General features: G+C 45.3%; 1 protein-coding gene across 1 annotated transcript in view; it reads right to left on the reverse strand.

Moving 5' to 3' along the window:
- LOC122806647 (paired amphipathic helix protein Sin3a-like) overlaps nt 1–19,367 on the reverse strand; it is a 1,669,103-nt gene that overhangs the window by 1,070,937 nt on the left and 578,799 nt on the right. The window lies entirely within an intron of this gene.

Below are 19,367 nucleotides of genomic sequence, written 5' to 3' on the forward strand. Positions count from 1 at the left end.
AAGTTTGATCTTTTCCTTGGGTTATTTAATCTACTGGTGTTTAAGGATAGAAAGGTTAGATCCATTGCTATAATTTACTTATATGCAATATTTATGATAATATATATGTTTGTCATGTTTTATATGTAGTGTGTGTAACATCTTTCTTGAATTTCTTCATTATGAGTAGATTTTTATAAGTAGTATATGAAATAATGGTTTGCTCAAGCCCATAAAGAAAAGAAAAGAAAACATGAACATTTCCTGAATAGCTAAATGGAATAAAATAAGCAATTGCTCTAACAAACCTTCTAAAAAACCATGAAGTGATATACACTTCCAATCCAATAGATAGGAAAAAATCTATTAGATTGACCTTCATCTCAACCCATCCAGTATATTGGAAATCACCCTTTCCGAGCTCCAGTAAATTATCTTTTTTTTTTGCAGAGATATAGAGTATGGGCCGGATTCACGAAGGCTTGCACGGAGTCTAAGAGTAGTGTAAGACGGCAGACAGCCAATATATCTGCCGAGCGATCCAGCAACAGCCGGGCAGGGGTGTGCATGAGAGCTCCTAAAACTACTCTTGCACGGACAGTGTTATGTTATGCAAATTACTTCATTTGCTGCTGAAAGCTATGCAAATGAGGTAAATTTGCGATCCAGGAAACACTAACCTGTCCGTGGAAGAGTAGAGTTATTTGCAGAAATGTACTCTGTTGGTAACAGAGTACTGTTCTGCAAATAGCAAAACGGAGCTATGACAGTGCCAAATAAAGGATGATCCAGTTGAGAAAGCATGCCAATGGCCAAATATAAGGCCATCGGCATTTTTATCATTTGAAAATAAATAAAAATCAAATTCCCCCCCCCCCGATCTCTGACATTTAAACGTAGTGCAGCGTCATGCAAACGTGCGGCACTTTAAAAAACAGAAAATAAAAAATGGGCAAAATAGGCATTTTATTAAAAATATTATTTTGCCATGCAGGTGAATGGGCAGGTTGAAGACAACATGGCTACTGAGTAGTGGTTGCTAAGGGGGGAAGCTCAGTTTGAGAGATGTAACCAAGCATTAGTAGGCAATCCTATGCAAATGAGGATAAGGATAGTGAATCCCAATTTTCCCTGGCATGTGAGCCATGTCCCTAAAGTGTAAGTGTAGGAGTAGGGAAGTAGTAGAGTAGAAGATAGGTGACATCATGAGGGGGTATGTATGAAAGACTGCAAGCTTACTGGAGCAGAGTGGCTTGTGTTTGCTGCGAGTTACTCAGGATTGGAAGAGGCGTGTCTACAGTTGTCCTAGCTGAAACCCAGAAACCGAAGGTGTACGCCGTGGATATCACTGAAATTTCTTGCAAACGTGCTAATACCGTGTGCACGCTTGTAACCCTGTCTAAGCCTGTGCGCGCGCGTGTGCACCCGTCTAAGCCTGTATAAGCCTAAGCCTGTGTGCGCGGATGTGCACCCACCTAAGCCTGTGTAAGCTTGTGTGCGCACGTGTTTGCGCAGCGCTGCCCCTTGTGGAAACAGAAAGGGAAAAGGAAGGAAAAGTAGTAGGAAGTTAACCAAGGAGAACTAGCAGAGCTGCCACGTGAAATAAATCAGAATCAGCCAATTACTCAGGCAGTACACTAGCCCAGCCCAGCACTTAAAACTCTGCAAGCAACATTCCCCATGTTTTTCTCAAAAACACTGCAACACTGCAGTATAAAAAGAGAGTGAAAACTTAAAAAGCTTAACTCAGACAAAAAAAATATTAGGGGCTGCCATTGCTATTATAAGCCAACATGTGCAAGATGCTGAGACTGGTGCCACTGCGAATGCTGCTGAGCAACCCACAGTGAGGAGACGAAGAAGAGTGTACAGATCCAGGGTAACCTACCAGGGGCTACATGAACTGGAGATAGTGGAGCACTATAGAGTGGACAGAGACTTCCTGCAGCAAATTGTTGAGCTGTGCAGGCCACGCCTTACACACAGAACCAACAGAGGGGAAGCCATCCCAGTGGAAACCAAGGTATGTGTTGGCCTAAGAATACTAGCAACAGGTACCTTCCAGAGGCCAACTGGTGATATGATGGGGATTTCACAGGCATCAGCATCCAGGGTACTGCACCAGTTCCTGAATGCCATGTCAGCACATGTCGGTGATCATGTATATTTCCCCAATTCCAGTGAGGCATTGGCCAGCAATATGCGTCTCTTCCAGCAAATAGCGGAATACCCTGAGGTAGTGGGTGCAATTGATTGCACGCACATACACATCAAAGCACCAGCTGGTGAGCGGGGTAGGGCCTACATCAACCGCAAAGGCTTCCCCTCCATCAACTGCCAGGTCATGTGCGATGCCCAGGGCACAATACTGAATGTGTGTGCTGACTGCCCTGGAAGCTACCATGATTCCCATATCTGGCATCTGATGCAGCTGTACCAGACATCTGCCAATGGGGACATCCCTGACGGTCACCTAGTGGGGGATGCTGGATACGCACTGGAACCGTGGCTGATGACACCCATCAGAAATGCACACACACCTGAACAAGAACTCCATAATGAGGCACACGCACAAACACGAAATGTAATCAAGCGTGTGTTTGGGATGCTCAAGTCACGGTTCCGGTGCCTGGACACATCTGGTGGAGCCTTGCAGTACTCACCAATTACATGTACCCAAATTGTCATGGTATGTGCCATGCTACACAATATGATCCTGCGAAAACAGCTGCAGTAGGAACAGCATGGGTAAGGGCCAAACAGCTCCCCACCATTGCCAAGGCCATCACAGGCAGAGTGTGACTCGGAGGAGAAACAACCTGAGCCTGCCCCAGTAGGCAGAAGGAGGCGTGTGCCCAGTATGCCTTGGCAAAGAGGCAACGCATAGCACATACACTGGCTCAGTAGGAACCCTGGAAATGATACCTCTCTCTGACTCGCACATACAATAAAAGGGATGCCTAACTTGACACTACCTGTTTTCAAACATGTATAGGGAGTGTACTATGTGCATCTGACATAGGCAGCCCTGCAGCACCACCTGAGGCACGACTGCCATGTTTTAAGCAATATAAAGCAGTGCTAAGCAGCTTTTACCGCTATTTAGTATATGTAAACAAAATTGCCCGCGCTAAATAGCACAATGTCAGGCAATGTTGAGCAATGTTGGGCAAGGTCTGGCAAAGTCGGGCAAAGTTAGGTAAACATGCTCATATTTGCTTTACTGTTCCTTAAGCAGTCTGGTCTGCCCAGCATGAAAATAAAAAGCAGTGACAGGGCTCAAACCCAAGATACTGTGCACTATAGTCACAGTACTGAACCCCTAAGCCATGACAGCATTTCACTGGCACAGACACAGCAGGACAATTGTACACTAATACAAACACAAAGAAATGCTGTATCATGCCCCTAGAAAGGCATATGGGTAACCTCCCCCACAGGCCTATGCAGACAGAGAACAGCAGGCCAGGCGGTGTGATGTGGGTTGGGTAGACTATGAAGTCGCAATCTAATATATGTGACATTGGACGCTAATATCTGTAGTACATTAGTATGCCTCAAGCCAGTATGATAGGCAACAGTACAGACTGAAATGTTGTACCTTACATAGCAGTGCAGGCCTAGCAAATGTGTATAAGTGTCAGGTGAACCCCTCATCCTATGTACACCCACAGTAACAATCAGGTGTGCCCCCGGGTAGAAATGTACAAAGAATAGCTGTCCCCCCTGTATGTAGAAATGTTGATAAGTCTATGCAAAGTGTCTCATGGAAGCCCTGCAGGCACAGCATGATCCCTGTTGATTTATGACACAAAGGTGAGCCCTGCTGTAAAAATACAACTTGATTTTCCACACACATATAGTATAAATGTCTATACCGGGCGTGCTCACACACATCAACAAATGTAGTGGATTTCATTCAGCATCACGATGAAAGGTCATACTGGGCATGGTCACACACTTAGGCCATGTCTGAGTACAGCAGTGGGCCACACATACCTGGCAGTTGAATGTTTTACCCCAGGAACCTGTCACTATTCACCAATCCTGCCTTGTGCACACAGTTATATGAAAACAGACACATATAATATATTGGAACCCTGTCATAATCACACTATGTACCACAAGTACATAAGTTGTTAATAGAAAGTGAAAAAGCAAAGATCAATAAACCTGCAATTAGTATCATCAATAAACATTGTGCACTCCAAATATTATCCAATCCATGTTCTGGCAAAAGGATCTGTGAAGGAGTCCATAGAGAACCATGACGCTTCCTTCCGCTATGTCATAAATAGCAATGTACACTCATATATGTCCTGAGCCAGTGCAAACTGTAAATGACTGACATTGCCAATATCCTGTCAGACAGGCTCATACATACATACCCCCCCCATCACTGACAAAAGGCCCTATCATCATACCTAGAGATTGTGAAAGCACAGATATCACATATAGAATGGGTAAACAGCACCTTCCAAACCTGAAAACACGGCGTCTATTGGATTACATTGTTTCCCTAGCTGTGTCATAAGTGAACTCTACAACAAACAGACCCTGCACCTGAACAGTCTGTTGAGCCTCACCCTCTGTACAGGATATGAAACTGTTGAATGTGTTACAGCAATGTTTGTCACTCTCCACAAGTGTTGGTGCACAACAGACCATGGGAACTGTTGTATTATAAGACTATTAAGCCTGATCTGCAAGGCCATGGAGTCCATCATGATGGAACTCATAAACAGAGCTATTGGGAGCCTACGAACACCCACCCTACCAATTTTGGTTTGGGTCATGGGCAGATCATGGTTCCCAAACCTGCTAGACTGTTTTCAAGGCAGTCACCCAGGACATACATCAATGAAATGAGCTAAACACATCCCACATAGACCTTGAAATGCTCTTTGCCAACATCCCAGACAAGTCCTATCCACAAAATCAACAACCTGTGCATAAATATGTCTGTCATCTGATGGATTGCCAACTGGGGCACAGATAGATCACACAAGGTAAGAAGTGTGGTCTCCTGTACAAGCTGTTAACAACTGCTGTCTCCCATGGCTCAGTCCTGGGACCCCTCCTATCCGGTGTATACTTTTCAGAAATACAGTCAAACACACGAGGGCTATGTTTAGCAAAGTTTGTGGATGACTGCCAAAAAGTTGTCATAATCGATGTTTGGGACAACAGAGACATCCTTAAAAAGGGTCTCAGTCAGACAGATGTGGTGTCAAAATTATGGCCTTGAGCTACAGTCATACAAATACCACATAGGTGCCAACACCCTAAATATGGAGGTGATAATAATGGATCTATGGACAAATGTGGATAGTCATCCCTACTTCCAGAAACACATTCACGAAGTGGTCAGAAAATCATGCTATGTGTTCCCACAAACTGCCAAGGTCTTTGCATGTAGGTCAAAGGAGGTTCCCTCTACTCATCAGTCATCAGACCCGTCAGAGAGTACCACAACACACTTGCGATGAATCTGACTAGGCACCTTCAGCAGCTGGAAAGACCACTGAAGTACCTCAACAAGAGGATTACTGGCCTCAAACAGTTACCCCATGCAACAAGACTGAAGTTAACTCAATCTGTACTCTGTTGCATACTGTCTACTCAGGAGATCTCTGCCCAAAAGACAGGTCCATGTCACGGCAACACTCAGATCTGCCCTGAGTTACAGCTCAATGGCAGTAAATATACAGACCCAACTGATATTGCCAACATTTTGGCAGATAGGATCAGTGTTAACTTTACTCCCCTCTCACCCATGAAAGAGCACATCTCTATAATGGAAGACTGCAAAGTTGCTATCATCACGGCTGCACAGGTAAAAAAACACTCTCCAAAGCCAGTATCACAGCATCCATGGGACCAGATAACTTCCCAGGCTGTGTTCTACACAAACTACAGAACGAACAGGCACCACACCGATGTACCATGTTCAGTCATAGCCTCACCTCAGGCTTTGTGCCTGCTGAATGGTGCACAGCGACGGTTATCCCACTACACAAGGGTGGAGACACCAGGGACCCCAGGAACTAGTGCCCCATTAGCCTGATGAGCCTGCTGTTCAAGGCCATGGAATGTATTATCATACAACTTATAAAAAAAGACATTGGTACTCTCCAAACTCTATACCACAACCATGTTGGGTTTGTAAAATGCAGAGCATGTCTCCTAAACCTGATAGATGACATTGAAGCAGTCACCAGAACCGTAGACAAGGGTAAGGTGGTTCGCACAGCCTATGTAGATCTTGCCACGGCTTTCAACACCATCCCACACTCTGGAATTATAGATAAACCCACTAAACTAGGTATAAATTGCTATGTCACAAGATGGGTTGCCAACTGGCTTACTGACAGAACACACACTGTGAAAGTAGCAGACTCAAGCATGACTTTGGACCAGTGACGAGTGCAGTACCACAGGGTCCAGTCCTGGGTTCTGCCCTGTTTGGCATCTACTTCCCTGAAGTAAACTTTAACATGGAAGGTCTGTGGTTAATGAAGTTTCCAGATGACTGCCAACTAGGAGCCATAACTGTAAATACTAAAGATGTGGACATCCTACAAAAGGGCCTCACTGAGAAAGATGGCTGGTGTCAAAGCCATGGCCTCAAGCTCAATGCCAAAAAGTGCATTGTCATTCCCTTTGGTAAAAACTCTGTAGCCATGAACTACAACATAGGCGGTAGTATACTTAACACTGAAAGTGTGATGAGAGACCATGGGTCACAGGTGGACAGTGTACACACCTGTCGTAATCACATTCCCACAGTAGTCAGGAAATCCTTATATGTGGCGCACCTCATCACAAAAGGTGTCTCATGCAGAATAGAAGAGGACATTGTTCCCCTCTACTCATCACTCATTAGATCCATAATAGAGTACAACGCCCCTTTTGCTATGTAACTCACAAGACATCTACAACAACTGGAATGCCTGCAGCAATACCTCACAAAGAGTATTAGCGGCCTGAAATACATGCCATACACAGGCCATCTCAAAATGCTCCAGCTGCACTCTCTCGCATATCGTCTACTCAGAGGTGATCTCTGCCTAACATACAAAGCCATGTCAAACACAGAGCTGTTGGACATGCTCCATTCGGCCCCAAAACCACGAGTGAAATACAAAACGAGGGGGTGTATCCATTTACCTTATGGATACCCACACCTTCAGGTTAGTGGCACAGCATGAGGCCTTGGAGACCATGCAAGTGCAACTAACACTGGGCAAAGCTGCTTATCAGATTGTAGCCTGCAACAGATCACCTACCTTGTCTCAGGAACCTCACTCAGTATTCCTGAGAACAGTGGAAAATATAAAGGTCCTATCAAACACCATTATATGAGGAGATTACAACTACCCAAACATTGAGTGGGAGAATTACTAGTGTACAATGTCCTTTGCCCAATGTTTCCTAGAGTTTAAAAACTCAAACGCCCTGGAACAGCTGGTCACCACGCCCACTAGAGGTGACTACATACTGGACCTAATCATCACCAACATGGGGTACCAGTGTTCCACAACAGAGATAAACCCCTCGCTGGTAATATCAGATCATAAAGTAATCACACTGGACATCCACATCACGCGCGCCCCCCCCCCCCACACTCAAGGAAACCACTGTGAAAACATTTTCAAAAGCAAACTGCACACTTCCCAAGACCAAAGTGGAAAGTTCCAAAGCCCCCTTGCTATAGGATAATGCTATACAATCTGCCGAATCATTTACAAGTGCATGCTATGAGCATCTACAGGGATGCATGGATCGAGACATCCCAAATAAAACCAAGATGCACTCCTCCAAAAATAAGAAACCAATCTGGTGGTCATCGCCCATAAATAAGCTATACAACAGAAGATGGAAACGAACACATGCTAGAGCAAACTTCACAAAAGGAAAGGCATCACTGATCATTATTAGGAAGACACAATGATCGCTCATAAAATAATCCAAGGCCAGTTTCTAAAGACAAATCGCCAAGGAATGTAAGAATAACAACCACAAAGCCTTCATTAGCTATACCAAACATTTAGGTGGCAACTTCCAAATATGCTGTCAGCTACTGAAAAATGGCAATAAATACACTGAACCAACTTACACTGCCCACATCCTGGGGGACAAGTTCAGTGAAAACTCCCCCCCATCACCCCCAAAAGGGCCTGTGTCCATCCCAGAAGAATGCAGAGCCCCAGACTTCATGCACATGCAGGTAAAGACAGCCCTCTTCAAAGCTAAGAACACAACATCAATGGGACTGGATGGTGTCCCAGGCTGCGTCTTACACCAGCCCCAAAAGGAACTACACCCTCACCTACATTCACTGTCCAGACTCAACCTTACCACAGGCTATGTACCCAAAGAATGGCATACACCAACAGTCATCCAGCTCCACAAAGATGGTGCAACAACAGAACCTGGAAACCATTGCCCTATAGAGGTCTACTCAGCCTGGTCCGCAAAGCTATGGAGCAAATTATCATGGAACCCATAAACAGAGACATTGGGGACCTCCAGACACTGGACTCTACCCAACTTGGCCTTGTTAAAGGCAGATCCAGCTTCCTAAACCTAGTTGATTTATTTGAAACAGTTACCAAGGACATAGATGGAGGTGAAAGTAGTCCACACAGCCCACCTGGACCTCACTAAGGGCTTTCGACACCATTCCCCACTCTGTCATCATGGACAAGTTTACCAGCTTGAACATTAACAGCTATGTCATAGGATGGGTAGCCAACTGGCTCGCAGATCAAACACACATGTTCAGAGTTGCAGGTGCCATGTCCGACTCTAAACCAGTCACAAATGGCATCCCACAGGTCTTGGTCCTGGGACCCCACCTGTTCAGTAGATACTGCTCAGAGGTACAGGCAAGCACGGGAGGAGTATGGCTGAACAAGTTTGCAGATGACTGCTAACTGTGGTTCATAATCGACTCTACGGCTGACACAGACATCCTCCAGAAGGGTCTTACAGAGACAGATACCTGGTGTCAAAACAATGCCCTCAAGCAGAATGCCAAAGAATGCATACTCATCTCCTTTGGATAAAACAAAGTGCACACAAATTACCACACAGGTGGTAATCCACTATGTACAGAGAAAGTAATTATGGCCCTGGGGACCCAGGTAGATAGTAAACTCTCCTCTGATGATCACATGGCCAAAGTGTTTAGAAATTCCTTCTATGTAGCCCACCTAATGTAACCCACTTTGTCTAGTCTGATGATGTCACCATCCTACAAATATACCTGTGGAAAAGAGAACTCCCAGTAATGTGTATAGCGCGTCGTGTTAATGCGTACTCCTCTAGTATCATAAAGCAGTTAGGTAGGGGTTTGAATCCTGCATTTCACAACTGTGTGTGTGTGTGTGTGTGTGTGTGTGTGTGTATATGTGTGTGTGTGTGTGTGTGTATGTGTGTGTGTGTGTGTGTGTGTGTGTGAGATCACCTTGGAGAGGAGCAACCTTTTTGGAGACTACTAAACACCTTAAAAGTGGTATACTCATCTTTGTCAAGTCTGATGATGTCACCATGCTACAAATATACCTGTGGAAAAGGGAACTCCCAGTAATGTGTATAGCATGTCGTGTTAATGTGTACTCCTCTAGTATCATAAAGTAGTTAGGTAGGGGTGTGAATCCTGCACTTGACAACTGTGTGTGTGTGTGTGATCTCCTTGGAGAGGAGCAACCTTTTTGGAGACTATTAATACACCTTAAAAGTGGTATACTTATCTTTGTCAAGTCTGATGATGTCACCATCCTACAAATATACCTGTGGAAAGGAAATCTTCCAGTAATGTGTATAGCACGTTGTGTTAATGTGTACTGCTCTATTATCATGAACTAGTTAGTTAGGGGTTTGAATGCTGCACTTGGTGAGTGTGTGTGTGACACTGTTGGTCAATGTGTTGTGGGTTTTGCTTTTACTACTGTATGACATATCACTGACAACAGTATGTGCATTACACATGTCAGGCAGCTGTGTGGCAAATACATATACATACATGTGACCTCAATTATTTCACAGGTGGGAACCCTGCTTTCTCCATGAACACATCTGTTATTTTTGCCAGAGTGTACTGCCGCTTTCCAGACCTTAGGTCACATCTGTATGCTTGTGACAAGCCCAGCCACTGCAGTGATCCCTAGCCTAGGTCATCCGTGTCACACACACTCATTACGGTTTCTAGTGAATAGTGTGAGTGAGGGTTTATGCCTGAGCTATATTTCAGATCTGTTCAAATGCAGCAACATCAGTCAATGATGGCTATTCATTATAGGTGTACAACAACCTTTGTGGATATGTATGCAGACCCCTTATTGCTTATGTGATTCACCGAGGGATTTCAAAATACCTTTGGAAATGTGATTACCAAAGGAGAGGTGACTTAACACTTGGCTGTATGTACACATCGGTACCTGTTCAACATGTTAGGGGCTACTACCTATGTGGTACTGTGGGGATACTATGTTTTGTAAAAGTGTATGACTATGCTTTAGTTGGCTTATAGCTTTACACCATGGGTTTGACAACAGGTATCGGTCTGTATGATACCCTTGTGGAGAATGCATTATAGGCCACAGTATGCATTTCCAGATGTGGACGGACATATCCCTACTGTGTTTGCTTGTACCCAAGAGAGCTATATGCCAAACAGGAGTGGTCCCAGGAATGGGTGCAGGTGAATACCACTGGTTACTGGTATAGTATAGTATCTGAAGGATCCAAATGTTACTGTGTGTCCTACATCTGTGTGTCAGTTGTCAAGACATCATCTAACGATTGTTTATGGTCAGGCTGTTGAGGTTATGTATACCACCAGAATGCAAACCAATGACACATAGTAACAATATCACCCACAGCACAGTGTAAAACCATGTCATACACACGTGTACCCAAGTTCCAAGATATGTGTACTACAATGCATACTGGCCACCAACAGAAACTATGGAGTGTTAACACTGTGTAATACAGGGCATGTCACCCTGCCCATGTGTCCACTATGTACATACATGCAGACAGTGCACCTCCACCATGTTCACAAATGTACACCTGCAAATCTGTGCTGCACACATCCCACACATACTGTCCACTCTCTAACACATGCTGCCAATACTACACACATCAGTCAAGTGGCACGTGGACGGACAATACACTATTGGAATTAACACTGGTGTAAACAATACTACATTGACAATCATAGCTTTAATGCATCATGCCTGCATGCACACAGTTCCACCATGTGGCTGCCATACACAGGGATTTGTGGGACAGCCACAGACTGTACCTGCCAGGCTTTACAGATCACAGTCTCTGGCCACGGATATGGTACCTGTGCCTGGCAGGGGTGCTACTGACAGTAACAGGTACTAGGCCAGAGTGGGTACTATCCTCAGAGGTAGACAGATGTACACTGGACCCAGGTCCCTGCTGGGACTGGCCAGAGCCACGTGCACGTGGTCTTCTAGGACGGTCTATGGACAGCCCACCCCCAACATTGCTGGGGCTGGTACTGGCACTACAGGAGCGTGACATGAGGGAGGTCTGCAGCGACTGCCAGCTGCTGATGTTGCTGGCATACGACCACGTCTACGTCTCAACCGTCCCACACTGTCCTGACACATGGACATGACATTGCAGAGGACATCTAATGTCTCACCCCAACGTCTATCAATGACCTCAGTGTAATTACGGATGGCACCTGCTAGGTCACGGATACTGTCATTTAAAGTGGTGTTATGTGCCCTTAGTCCCTGTCTGGTGTACTGTTCCATACGTGCCTGTGCCTCCATGATGGCCTGGAACATGCGTGAAGTTGTAAGACCTGTGGCACGTCTGCCAGGGGCATGATGACTAGCAGTGCTCCGATGAGAACCCCTGGACATCTGCCTACGTAGTACCGTTCCAGACATCTGGGTATGGCTGCTGTGTTGGGATGCATGTGCCATAGATAACACACTTTCCTAGCCAATGCCGACTGTACACTGTCCCTCAGCTAAGGGCATTGGTGATGGATGTATTGGCAGTATGACTGTGTGCAGGGATGGGGTGGATACTTGTGTACTGTCGATTGGTGGCCCAATGACAGACCCTAGCAAACATGCCTGTGTCTCAACACACCTATCCTCATTATCACTATTTGTGTCAGTGACATCAGGTTCCCTGCTGCAGTGAACCAGCCCAACCTTAGCACCTGTGAGAGGAAGACAGGAAAAGTACAGTTTTGTACCTACCATAAATGCAGATGTTCGAAGATCCACATTGCTGCAGTCCTTACACTTGGGTAGTCCGCTGTCCTCGGTCGGCCCGAATATCAAAGTATAAGGCTGACGTCGGTCAAGGCGCATTAGACTGACATCAGGACGTCAGGGTACAAATGCGCATGACCGACGTCATATCCTCAGTCTTTTCTTGCCCCAGATGTCAGAAGACCCTAACAAGAAAGGTCAAAACACAAAGACAACAAAACAACCAACCAACCACCCTAGCACTAATAATATGTACAATATATACAATATACACAATATTTACAATACAACCCACACAACCGCCTCTAACTACAGAGGGGAAGGAGGGAGGGAAAATTGGACTGCAGCAATGTGGATCTTCGAACATCTACATTTATGGTAGGTACAAAACTGTACTATGTTCTTCATCTCACATTGCTGCAGTCCTTACACTTGGGTAGAATCCCAAAGCAGAGGTAAGGGAGGATGGCACAACTATAAAGAAACAGGAGCTGCCAAAATGCCCTGTAAAATAGCAGTGGCAAAACCAGCCCTAGATTTAGAGTAAAGTGGAAGGTGATAATGCTTAGAGAAAGTATGCACTGAACTCCAAGTAGCTGCCTCCAAGATATCTTTAGTTGCCACCCCCCTTAAAAAGGCTGTTGAAGTGGCAGTTGCCCTAGTGGAATGAGGCCTAATCCCAGCTGGAACCTCCTTGCCATGATGGGAATAACAGAAAGCAATGCACAACCCAATCCACTTAGAAATAGTTTGTTTTGACACAGGCTTGCCCTGAGAACTCAAAGCAAAAGAAACAAATAACTGCTGAGACTGCCTGAACCCTTTAGTTCTGCTCAAATAATATCGCAACTGCCTGTGTATATCCAAAGTGTGCAAAATCTTTTCCCCTTTATTTTGGGGGTTTGCATAAAAGGTAGGCAAATGAATAGTTTGGTTTAAAGCCACACTAGAAACCACTTTAGGCATAAAGGAAGGATTAGTACGCAAAGATACCCTATCCTTATGAAAAATTAAGAAAGGCTCAACTGCCATAAGGGCCTGTAATTCAGAAACCCTTCTCGCAGAGGTAATGGCCAACAAAAAAGCAGTCTTCCATGATAAATATTTCAACTCAGCAGTAGCTGCAGGCTCAAAAGGTTGTAGAGTGAATTTCTCCAACACAAAATTGAGATCCCAAGCAGGAGTAGGAGCTCTCCGTGGGGGTCTTATAGTCTTTGCCCCTCTAAGGAATTGCTTAAACAAAGGATGAGAAAACAATGGTGGGTCACAATCATAGTGAGCAGAAATTGCTGCAGCATGAATCTTAATAGAAGAGAAGGACAAACCTTTGTCCAGTAACTCAGTAAGATATTGAAGAGCCACACTTAAATTAGGCTTAGAAACATCAAATGCTTTTGCTGCACTCCAAAATAAAAATCTCTTCCATTTATCTGCGTACACTTTCCTTGTACTAGGCCTTCTGGCCTCCAAAATAACATTCAAAACTTGCTGTGGAAGCTGAAACCCTCCAGGGTTTAAAACAGAATATGCCAGGCTGTCAGGTGAAGAGAGTGAAGTTTGACATTGAGTAAATGACTGTTCTTCTGAGACAGCAGGTGTGGAATCGAAGGTAAAGGCCACGGAGGCTCCTGTACCAGACTTCTCAGTAGTGGGTACCAATGCTGTCGAGGCCAATCTGGAGCTATTAAAATCATCTTTGGCTTGTCCTGTCTGACCTTCAGAAGTACCTTTGGGAGGAGAGGCAGAGGTGGAAAGGCATACACATGAAGATTGCTCCAATTGAAGGAAAGAGCATCCACTTTCCAAGCTGTGGGATAAAAACTTTTTGTGCAAAACTTTGGCAGCTGGTAGTTTAGTGGAGAAGCGAACAGATCTATGTCTGGAGTTCCCCATGACACTGTCAATTTCTGAAATACATGAGGATCCAATTTCCACTCGTGGGGATCCATAATTTGTCTGCTCAACACATCTGCTAAGGAGTTCTGTGCTCCCGGCAGAAACCTTGCCTGTAGATTTAGCTTTAAACTGAGAGCAGTCTCCCACAAAATCATTGCTTGTCTGCACAGAGGATAAGAATGAGTTCCCCCTTGCTTGTTGATGTACCACATGACAGTTGTGTTGTCTGTTAGAATCAACACCTGCCCTGGAAGAAGTAAACCCTTGAAAGCTATTAATGCAAATTGGACTGCTAACATCTCCTTCAGGTTGATATGTAGATGTAGAAGTCTGGCAGGCCACGTGTCTTGTATCCACTTTCCATTTAGATGAGCTCCCCAGCTTTGTCTGAGGCATCTGTCGTTAGAATCTGACTCGCCTCTGGCGGGTCACAGAGAGTCCCTTGTTTAGGTGACATTCCTGAGCCCACCACAAAATTCCTTTTGAATGCAAGGTATTATCTGAATGACAGTGTCCATATCTTGGCAGTGCTGTGTCCATACATTTTTGAGATACCATTGTAGCTTCCTCATATGCAGTTTGGCATTGGGAAGCACCAGAATACAAGATGCCATGAACCCCAAGGCTTGAAGGACTGTCCTTGCAGTCAGCCTGGACTGATGAGACAATTGATGGAAGTAAAGAGAAAGAGTCTTTTGTTTGTCCGGGGTCAAAAAGGCCATCTGGGATGCTGTATTCAGTCTCACATCCAGAAAGCACATGTCCTGAGAGGGTACTAGACTGGACTTTATTTCGTTCACAGAACACCCCAGGCATCTTAGCACTGCTATCACATAGTGTAGATGATGAAGAAGTTCGTCCTTTCCTTGAACCAGAATCAGGCAATCGTCCAAATAAGGATAGATCTGTATTCCTCTTAGCCTGAAGAAAGCTATCACTGGAGCCAGAACCTTCGTGAACACTCTGGGCGCAGTAGATAAGCCAAAGGGCAATGCAGAGAACTGATAATGAGAAGTCCCAGCCAGCGTAGATACTTCCTGCAACTTAGCCTGATAGGAACATGAAGGTAAGCCTCCTTGAGATCCAGAGTCACCATCCAGTGATCTTTGCCCAGCAGAGGTAAAAGCTGTTGTAACGTCAACATTTTGAACTTGGGAATGTCCAGATAAGTGTTGAGGATAGATAAATCCAAAATTGGTCTCCACGTGTTCCCCTTCTTTGGTACTAGGAACAGGCGAGAATAAAATCCTAGGCCCACTTCTGACAGAGGGAACGGTTGTATGGCTCCTATTTGGAGCAGCAGAGAAATCTGTTTGTGAGCCTCTATTCTTTGCTGAGGAGGAACGTCTGGCATGCCTTTGAAAGGAGGCAAGGTATGGAAATAAAACCTGTAACCTTGGTGTATGATATCCAATACCCATCTGTCCTGGGTAATTAAACTCCAATTTTCCTTGAAAAGTGCCAACCTTCCTCCCAAAGGTGCTGCCAGACGAGAAGGCTCTGGCAGCTGAAAAGGTAGGTCATTGGGTCTGTTTACGAAAGGACTGACCCCTGCCCTCACCCGAAGACTGTGCAGGTGAACTCCCTGTTCTAGGCCTGAAAGAGCCCTGAGCTCTGCCCCTACCACGTCTAGACCTACCTCTAGACTGGGAATCATAAGGATACGTCCACCCCTTGGTAGGCCAATTTCTGCTAAACTTCGGAGGCTGAACCTGCAAAAAATCTTTAACAGTCTGCATAGACTTAGCCTTGTCTTCCATTTTCTTTAAGACTGCCTCAACAGGTGAACCAAATAACACATCAGATTGTAAAGGAGCATCTAAAATCCTTGTCTTAACATGGTCAGATAAATTCTGATCCCTTAGCCAGGCGTGCCTGCGAAGAACTGACCCAGTGACAGCCACCCTAGACGAGGCCTGTACAGCATCAAAACCACATTGCAAAGAATGCTTACCCACTTGTTCAGAGACATGTACCAAATCTTGTAACTCTTTACACTCAATACCTTCCGCCAGAGCATCTACCTTAGACTTTAATTGAGACAGTAGATAGTTTTGGTATTTCAACATGTGAAACTGGCAATTCAGAGCCCTCATAGCAAGGGTGGAATAAGTATAGACTTTCTTTCCCCATCTATCCAAAGCCCTGGCCTCTTTATCCGGAGGAACCGGATTTTTAACAACAGAAGCCTTAACACCCTTAGGCCCCTGACTAACAGTTTCTGGGTCCGCCCTAGGACTCTTAAAAAGATACTTATGAGCTTCAGGCACCCTATAATACCTATCCGGCTTAACAGGAGCAGGAGGCAAAGAATCAGGATTAAGAGAGGCCTCTGCAAACATCCTCCACAACATCCAGAACAGGAGGTATAGCCAAAGGCCTATGCTGGGGTAAGAACAAAAATTCCCTAAGCCTTTTCCTGGAATCAGAGAAGTCCTGACCTTCCCACTTAAAATGCTCCCTCATAGAATGAAGAGTCTCTGAAAAAGAAAAATCCTCAGGAGGAGAAGCAGAAGGAGTAGAATCATCCACATCAGAATCAGAATAAGGAGAGTATTCCTGCAAGTCTTCAGCCGAAGACTCTGAAACATCTGAAGCCTGCTCAAAACTCCCCAACTCAGGTTCCACCCTAGGCCTCTTATCAGGAGGGGGCAAAGAACCCCTAATCAAGGTAATCAAATCTTCTGCCATTTTAAGCATATGCTTCTTGGGCACAGATCCTGAAGAACTAGGAGTGACACCAACTGAAGCTAAACCTGGCCTGCCTCTGGGAAAAGCCTTGGAAACAGAAGGAGAAGGCCTAACCACCCTAGGAAGGGAGGGGAGTACAGTAACCTGAGAAGCCCCTTCAGCCTGACCTGCCTCCTGAGAGGCCACATCTTGCAATAACAAGGTCTCCCCCTGGGACTCCAGAGAAACCTCGGTGGAACCACCGGCTCCACCGACACCTCTAAGAACCGGCGTCCGGTGCAGACGATTCGTCTAACCTGGCCTTAGCTGCCTTATCCTTGCGCTTCTACGAAGAAGCGGACGCCGGAGCATCCGGCGGCATATTATAATGCACCGCTTCCGAAGACTAACCTGGCACAATCTAACCTTCTCTTAATAGTGCGCTTATTGAATCTAGCACAAAAGCGACACCAACAACGTCGTGCTCAGGCCCTAAACAAGGAATACACAAAGTATGATAATCTCTATGCGGTATCTGTTTCCCACAAAATACAGTTATTCACTTTTTCTGACATCCGGTAAACCACTGAGGCAAGAAAAACTAAAATATTCCCAACGGGTACTTAGCCAACTTTGACTCGGTCTGAAACTCGAATTGAAAAATTTCAGAACGCCCGAGCGGCACTTAGCGCTGCTTCTGCATCGGACCATGCAGCAAAAAAGACTGAGGATATGACGTCGGTCATGCGCATTTGTACCCTGACGTCCTGATGTCAGTCTAATGCGCCTTGACCGACGTCAGCCTTATACTTTGATATTCGGGCCGACCGAGGACAGCGGACTACCCAAGTGTAAGGACTGCAGCAATGTGAGATGAAGAACATCACACTTTACGACCTGTACATGTCGGAACACATGCACACATGAACACATGCACACAAATACACTGCTCACTAAAGCAGACAAACACACACACACACACACACACACACACACACACACACACACACACACACCACCAGCAATCCAGAACATACTCAACAGCGGTTGATGGTGGGGTACAGTATCACAAGTCAGTCATATCACATGTGTCAGCATGCAGGACGTGTGTTGCTCAACAGCATGCAGTGCCAGTGTTGACAATCCTTGCTAATAACAGTATACATGGCTTTGATGCATGTGTGTTGTTGTTCAGTGATTGGCCTCACCCTGGAATGCAATGTGTACATGGACACAACATTGCTGTGCAAGTCTTAAAACCTCTTCAATGTCCTGTGCACCATCACTCACAGGTATACATACCATGGCTGGATGCGTACCTGTGTGTCACAGACAGCCATTTCTGATTAGAGCATCTGTGTCTTTAGCAGATAATTGTGGACATAGGTTTAGCTCATGCATGCTATGTATACACACAGGATGAGTGGTGCATGTATACCTGATGGAATACCATTGTTCAACTTAGCCATGTACAGTGGTTATGGTGAGAGTAGAACATATTGTGAACATGCCAGTGCCAGCCATGACATGGCATGCTACATCACAACTGCAACATTAAACATCACACATACCCAATGTGTGTCATGTGACCTATACACTCAATAGCATTACAAGACATATATGTGTCACTTTGTGCAAATGGTGATTGCTATGCATATTGTGTATAGGTGCACATGTTTGCACACACACAACATTGAGGTGTATAGCAATGAATGCTATGTGTAGTACTGTGGTTACTGTAACTGGATGGGGTGCAGTACCATGAGCCATCATCATGCAGCATCATGTGGTCACTCAAGGCTACTAATGTGTGCCACACCGGCAACTATCATGCTGTACCTGAACTGCAGTACCATGGCTACATTCACCATTTCACAGACAGTTGTTACATGGGTTTGTAAGGTGCCCAATAGGGAGCATTGCCTAACATGAATGTGTTGTGTGTTGAAGAGTGTCGCACCGCCACATGATAGGCCTCTACCCCTCAGGTACATTATGTGTGCTGTGTGGATGACATTTGGGATACTGGAGTGTGACCTTACAGCGGGTGTCTGAATACGCCATGTGTAGTATATTAACGTGTACTGCGTGTGACAAAGTTGTGTATGTTGTGTGTATGTGTATCGACTCTGCCTATCCACTGTCCACTACAGTGTAGCCACAAACTCAACAGCATGGGTCTGCTGCCTTGCTGTCACACCAGAGGGACCTACAAGGATACGAGACAGTTTTAGTGGCAACAACTGTGGCATTGCTACTGTGGGTTTGCAATCTTACAGTAGTACAACGGTTGACAGTCACAGGCTTATAGATTATGTTCCAAATTATCAGTATTGTACAACACCAGGCTCCACACATCTTCTAACTTCACAGTACACATCTCACATATGCATGATCTACCAATTGAGGTAACAGCAGTTTACAGATATGCCATGTTACCTGCACGCTCCATGTGAACTTGCTGGGTGGCTCCGGCCTCCATGATGATACGTGTGCTGTTGTTGTTGGCCAGGAGCCACCAGGATCAGGAGCAGCTCCTCCACTCTG

This window comes from Protopterus annectens, chromosome 7.part0 (genome assembly GCF_019279795.1).
Source record: "Protopterus annectens isolate FY-2018-M chromosome 7.part0, PAN1.0, whole genome shotgun sequence".
Classification (NCBI taxonomy): Eukaryota; Metazoa; Chordata; order Ceratodontiformes; family Protopteridae; genus Protopterus; species Protopterus annectens.